The sequence below is a fragment of the Condylura cristata genome, unplaced genomic scaffold (assembly GCF_000260355.1).
Source record: "Condylura cristata isolate star-nosed mole 26May11 unplaced genomic scaffold, ConCri1.0 scaffold00017, whole genome shotgun sequence".
NCBI classification, from domain to species: domain Eukaryota; kingdom Metazoa; phylum Chordata; class Mammalia; order Eulipotyphla; family Talpidae; genus Condylura; species Condylura cristata.
Genome location: NW_004567118.1, coordinates 40506841 through 40514262, shown reverse-complemented (window position 1 = coordinate 40514262; position 7422 = coordinate 40506841).

The window sequence follows — 7422 nt, the reverse complement described above, 5'->3', positions numbered from 1 at the left end:
CTGGGGTCCGCGGGGCGCGGGTCTGGGCTGGGGACCCGGGAGGCCGGGTGCGGAACGCTGCTCGGCCGCAAGTCCTGCCAGCTTTGGTCTGGAGACAACTCTGTGCCGGGCGCGGCCTGGGGGGGGTCTCCGTGCCCCCTTCTAGGCTTGGGGGAAGGCGGAGGGTAGCCCGCACCTGTCCCATAAAAAGTCCCCTCAAAGAAAGCGTTTCACCCGCGGGGGCAGTAACAGGAACTGTGTGTCCGCAGGTATCTCCAAACAGCTTACTGGCCGGCAGATCAGTAGGTTTGGGGGGCAAAGATTGCTCCCACTGCAGAGGAAACTGAGGCAGGAACGTGGCGGCCTGCTGTTCCTCTTTGAAGGAACTACCGTGGGCCTGCAGGCTTTTCGGGAGAGGGAGGCGGCTGGAGCTCGGAGGCTTGGTGGAGAAGTTTGGAAATGTGGTTCTTCTCCCCACCGCCACTGTTCCCTCTTTTAGAAGTTTTCCTCTGTTCATTTGGGGTGAAATGTGTGAGGTGGCCACTATGCTTCAGTTGCCCCGCGGGAGAGGGAAGTGGGCTCTGGCCGGCTGGGTGCCCGGGAGACTTGTCCCACGTTTGGGATGTATGGCTAGACAGGGGAGCCAGAGCCTCCCTGGCATCTGTTTGCTCAGTCAGAGCTTGAATTCAGGCTAGCAGAAAGTATAAACAGCAGCATATTTTCTCCTTTTTGTTGTTCTGTCATTTATTCCAGGGAGAAAAGACTCGTTTGTGTAATCAGGGAAGAGTGTGCAGTGCTTCTCCCAGTCTACCCCAGGGAAGGATTATTGTTAGCTTGGAAATAGGACTTTACCCACAATTGTCACTTCTCACTGGCAAGAAGCCACAGCCACATGAAGCCACAGCCTGCATTTGCTGCTAAGAAAGCAAAGTTCCTTATACATCCTTGTACAGGTGGTTTGGAGAACAGAGGATTTCTGTCACCCTGTTGCTCTGTTTAGTAGAGTCTTGTGGTTTGCCCAATGACAGAGTTACTGATAGGTGGTCAAGACTGTTCATTTATTGCCCCATTTTCCTACAGAATTCTTGGGAGCTGGCAGCGGTACTTCTATGTGCTTGGGGCATTTCAAATTTGACAACTTGACCCTCTACCCTGATTGCATTCCCTTTCACATTCAAGGAAATAAACGATGACAAGTGTTTCTCGAACTTTATGGCACATTGCATAATGATCTGGACTTCAGAATATAGTCCAGAAATTATAGTTTATTTAGAGCGATTATTTCCCTAAGTTTGAAAATTGTACCACAATTGTAGACTGTTGTGGCTACACTTGATGGTGCTTGAAGAGAATTTCTGTGTAGTCAAGGCCATACACAGTGTCTATCCTAGTTACAAAGACCACTACAGACTTTCATATTGATCAGATAGACAGCTATTACTCTTTTACATTGGGCCCAGGGGTTATACATCCTCTAAATTGACTTAATTTAACCAGTTGGTAAAATAATACACACAAAAAGAGACAGCTGTTCTCAGAAAGCTTATAAATTGGTTTTTAAAACTTTTCCAACCAGGTCATGAAGAGTAACTGTGCTTTGCACCAGCTAATAGGACTGTCTCTTTAAGTAGTAGGGGAAATCGGATTTTCAGTTACCAACATTTGAAGAAGACAAAATACACTAACTAAATTAAAGATGGCACAATTTCTGTCATCATAACATGTTCACTGTAGTGTTGAATACCCATCTCTAGGAGTGTTGTGCCTTGGACTTTATGAAAAGACCTACATAAACCGAAGGACTGTTAGATTAATTCCATTCCTCCTTGGTTTTCTATAATAGAACCTAATATTGTCATTAATGATAGGTTAGAGACTTATATCAAACTTGTACTGACTCCACTCTGTTTTAGGAAGAAAGATTTAAACTCTGTATTGCCAGAACTAAAATAAGATTTAGAGTTTAATGCGTAGTATACGTTGCTCTTGGTGAAATCTCAAGGGATGAACTACTTCATTACTGTTGCTGCTGTTAGGTCGTGGTTAGCGATTTGATAGTGGTTACTGGTTATTTTTGTTCAGTTACTTGTTAGTGGTACTAGCTACTGTGTTTATGCAAGATATTGGCAATTGTCAGGACAGGTCCAAACATGTAAACTTTCATTTCTTCAATTAGGGAGATGAATGGGTTATTTTCCTATTTGCTGAGTTTGTCCTAAAACTAGTTGGGCCCTTAATAAGATATTCTGTTAGATCCCACTTGAAAGCTCTCCCAGGTAGGTAATCAGTGGCCTCCAGCATTGAAAGAGCTTGGCTTCTCCTGTGTCCAGGATTTAACAGTTGCTGTGGTCAGTAGTTTCATCTAAACTGGTATGCCATTCTTAGTTGAGGCTCACTATCCTCCTTTCACTTCATTAAGATTATTGGGTTGAATATTTCATGTTTGATGCATTTGGGCCTGTTAACATTCTAAGTAGTTGCAAAGTATCCTACTGATATTCTTAAACAATGTCCTTTTACAAAGAAGCATAAAATCTTTGTTTCTTGGGGGTGGGGGAGAAAGGAATCAGCTCTTTGAATCCTATACAAAACCAAAAGCTGGTTTTTCCAGCTTTATACCAATACAAAATCTTCTTAACCCTTCCTTATTTTCTGGTTTGACTAGTGCAGTCACTAGGGACTAGTAGTAATAAGTGATTAGTCAAAGGTTTTGGTAGATCCTGGAATTCTGAATCATCAGGTCACATTGTTTTCAGTGCAGTTTTAGCCGTAGTGTTTTCTATTGCCAGGAGTTCCTCCAGACCAATTACTACTTGGGTACCTGACATTTGCTACTGAGTCATGGAGGTATTTAGAAATACAGAGTTACAGAGTTCTGAGTCCCACCTCTTAGAGGCTTTGAGTGAGTGGATACGTGATGAGTGAAATCTGCATTTAAAGGAACTGCTCTGGCTTCCATTTCCAAAAATCTCCCCGTGTGACTCTTATGCAGCCAAGTTTCGGAAGCACCATTCTATTGCTCTGAAATTCTTTATAAATTGGTAGTCCCTTTAAAAGCATCCTTAGGTTACCCAGGATGTTTGACTTGCTGGAATTGCCGGTTTCCTAGTGGCATCAGATAACAAAGAGCTTTTATAACTTTTATGTAAATTACAGAGCTCCTCCTCCCAGCTTGGTCCCCCTCCCCCAGCTGTATTGTCTATCGGGAGTCATGAGGGAGGGTTGGTGAGAGTAGCTTCCTTTATTTCCTGAGTAGACAAATGAATGATAATGTGGAAACTGCTGGAGGTCTGAAAAGGGCAATCGAATCTAGTTATGAGCAGTGCTGGATGGCAGAGATGACTGGGGATTCTCTGTTTGTAGGAGTTAAAAAGAAAGCCAACTTTCCAGATGTTTCTTTTCTACAAGACTGAAGCACTTATTGAAAATTAATGGATTCTCAATAATAAGTCAGCAGAATTTAGTGATTTCACGGAAGGGAGAAAAGTGGCTGAGATACAGAATCACCAGGGGTTAAAACATAATCAGGGCACTAAGTGTGTTAATGATGGCATTAAACTTGGGAAAAGTCTTAACAATTTAGGAAATAGACAAACCTTGTTTTGCGTTCCAACTTCTCTACAGCTTCGCCTTGCTGTCTCCCCAGACAAGTTCATTAGCCACTGTGAGCTTCATTTGCGAAATGAAAATAACAATCTGGTAGGATGGTTAAGTGACTGAAAGAGAAAACACGACATTTGTATGTTCTAGGCAACTCTGTGAATTTCTCGTCTCACTTTCTCATAGGATTTTTATTCTGTAGGCTTCAGATGCCTTTCTAAATCTGCCTGGGCCCGTGTCTCTTTCTGAGACTATCTGTCCAGTTTTTCTTTTTTTCTTTAAGGAAATGTGTGAATAAGGACTAATGTTAAGAACCAGAGAATATGAGTAAGAACAATGAGCCATTGGACACCTAAACTTCTTTTTAGAATGACTAGAGTGCAGGCATGTACCCAGAGTTACTGTCGGCAGGAATAAATTAGTCCAAGTTTTGTCTTATGTTTTGGGGTGGTAGCCCGGGAGCTCAGCTCAGACTAGGCAGCTTTGAGGGTGGCCCCATTAAGTAGCACCTGATATACATTTCTTTCCTCGTCTTCCTTTCAGTCTCTTTTGTTTCTCTTTCCCTCTTCCATGCTGCCCTTCTTTCGACTTGCCAGTCATGCCACAATAATCTAGAACTCTGGGCCAAAAGACGTTGCTAACACCTGTCTCCCAACCAAATAAATAGGTTCTTTTGTGGGCTGGGTGTTAAAAACGCTGATTAGCACAATGCTGTCTTAAAGGACCCATTAATGACCCAGCATATGTAAATCACAGTGTGATTTAAAGCCATTTCTTATACTATACATTTTTTTATTGAACTATGATGTTGGTTAAGATTTTGACTTCCATCATGAATCTCTTTATTTCCCAAACAGACTAATTTCTGTCATATTGATTGGGAATCTTTTATATTCTAAAGAAGCTTCTACCCTTAAGGGCCCTTGCATTGTTCTGCAATTGTCTGACTAATGTGTAATACAATTAAAGTTTTGTTCACTGCCCTGCTGACATAATTAGTTTAATTTCTCCTTATATATTTCTGTTGGCAGCTGGGAAATTAAAATACTGGATGTTGCATAAAACTGCTTTACCGAAGGGTGATTTTTACTGGCAGTTGAATGGACTTAGGCCCCAGGGTACATTTTTTAAGATGTCTTATTCAACTTTCCTGTAATAGTTTCTTTCTCTCTATAGAATTAATGTATTAAGACACATAATTGACTATTTAAGCATTGAAAAGAGACAATGTTTGGCCTTTACCCCGTGATTATATTTTCTCCTACATCTCTTTTCAGGAAATGTGGATCATTTTTGGAAACTCCTAAGTATATTACGGTTACATGAGCACGTGAACTCTTGCAAAGACTATAGAAAATGGAGTGGTTTTCTCTGATAAGCTGTAATATTTAATTCACTCCCCAAATTAGTGCTCTCTTCTTTTTAGATCATAGCATTTGCAAACCTAATGTAAAAGTGGAAAAGCCAGGATGCCTGGCAACGTTTCTGATACTTTCACTGAAACTCTAGTCTTCAGGTACAGGAGTTGTACACAAGGAGACCTTACGTTTAATTATTCTAATCCACACTTAATTTCCTACTGGATCCTGGAGAGATTCTGGTTTTGTGGAATCATGGCCTGTACAGGTTTTTTGTTTTTGTTTTTGTTTTTTTTTTTTGTTTGTTTTTTGTTTTTGACCTGTTATGACTGCTCTAATCTTTTTTTTCTCCCCTCCTTAATGGAAAGTGGTCTGGTAACTTACTGTCCTCTCCTCTCGATAATAGCAAAACCCTCTTGTTCTCACAGCAGCCTTTTTCGGAGACTACCCGTGTGTTGAACTTAAGTTTTTTTTTTGTTGAGCTAGTTAGTGTTAATTGGCTTTTTAAAATTGCCCCTCTCTTTAGTTTGACATTCACATGCCTTTTCTAGAATCACATACAAAGATATGGTATCATTATCTCTGGGTTGTGGAGTGGTCAGGGTGTCCTGTGACAGCCGTTGAGCATAGGCACTGCCCACCCGATTCTGAACTATTTGGAGCCACTTTGATTTGCTGAGACATTTTTACTGTCTTTGTCTTTCTTAAATGCTGCCTAGTCATTCTGAAACTTAGCAGGAAGTTAAGCCAACTGGAGCCTCTGTAGGCCTCCAAGTGGGTAAATGTAATTTGTTTGTAATCAGCACCATTGTTTATTTGCAACTGCTGGATTATGTTAAAAAGACTTGGGGAAAAAAGCTTTTCTTAAGTAAATGGAACATTTTCCTTTCCTATTCCACCCTTTTCTTGTTGTTCTCCTTTTCATAGTTTGTTAAATCTTTCCAGTCTTAGACTTATTGGCACACAAATCTACAAATCTTATGTATTTGATCCTAAAATACATAAGAAATCGTGTTGTCCCTCCAGCATTTTCTGAGAATCTTCCTTTTTTTTTACTTTCATAATGATAAAATGACTGCTTGGGAAATAATCAATCCTCATCCTTTTGTGACTTCTAACCCTTCCATAGATCTTGAATCAGTGGGTTCATAGCATATTAATAATAACTGAATTATTGTACATGTATGGAAGTAGATTTAATAAAGGCACAAAAACCTTTATTTAAAATGCTGAGTAAATGGAGAATTCTAATTTGGGGAAAGAGGAAGGAAGTGTCTTCTAGGGTTTATACAGCAGAGGATCAGCTAAAGTTGGCTGGTTGAGGAATCTTTAGGCAAGGGTGATACTCTGGGAGGGGGAATTGTTTTGGAATTAGCAGTTTGTTTTGGGGCTGGGGATGAAGAAAGAAAGTTTGGGGTTCAGATGTTGTGCTGGGCCATGAGTGAGAAAGAATAGCTGCAGGGACTAGGACTTGCGTAGTTCACAGTAGGTTCTCTTGACTTTGTCTTCCTGTTTCTAACTTTTGTGCATGACTAGATTCAAGTCCCATTCTTGGTCAGTTTGTCTAATATTGACGAAAGAGTCTGACAAATCAGTCTTTGTCAGAGGTGGCGGTACTTCTCCGTTACTTAGATAGTTTTGTTACAGAGTGGGTGGGGAGGATGGCGCCAGAGTATCCCCACAGGTTGGCAGTGAGCCTGAAACATTTCCTCTGGCCATTTGTTGGACCAAGGGCGGTAGGTGACTGAATCATTGCCCCTATGCCTGTTGATCTCGTTCACTTCACTGTTTTCTAGCTCTTTGAACTGTTGCTAAAATTGTAGGCCAACAGTTTGAGGAAGAGTGAAGTGAACCAGCTGATGAACTGGGGACAGAAATATAATAGTTCTCAGCTTCAGTTCCAGGTGATTGTCATCTTCTGAAATTTTATTTATTTAATAAAATGCCCTATGCAGCACATCATAATGTCTCTCATACTTCCAAAAACTAATTGTGAAAATGAAAGTAGGTTGCTAAGTATATCTGACATACAGACTAACTATGTCTGTACTGTTATTTGTGGAGATGTTCACAAATAGCAGCCGAGATCATTCTTCTTATCTCATCTTTCTAGAAACAACACAAACATAAAAATGAGCCACCAGTTTTGTTTGTACAAAATTCAGGAATTCTCAATATGTCAAGAAAGCAAGTTTTGATATCTTAAGCATGTAATTAGATGTGTGTGCATGTGTGTATTTCAGTACACATTTAGTCACCCTCACATCATTTTTTGAAATGAGGAAAGGTTCAATTTTTTGTTATAACATTATAGAAAGCATATTGAAATTTGCTTTCTGTAAATTTTTTTTAAGGTTTATTTATTTGTGCACACAGAAGAACTTGGGTACAGGCCAGAGGTGCGGGGATTCACCAGAGACAGAGTGGGGAGCAGAATAGGCAGATGAACGAAGTACACTGCTGAGGGGAGCAGTGGGGGGCGGGA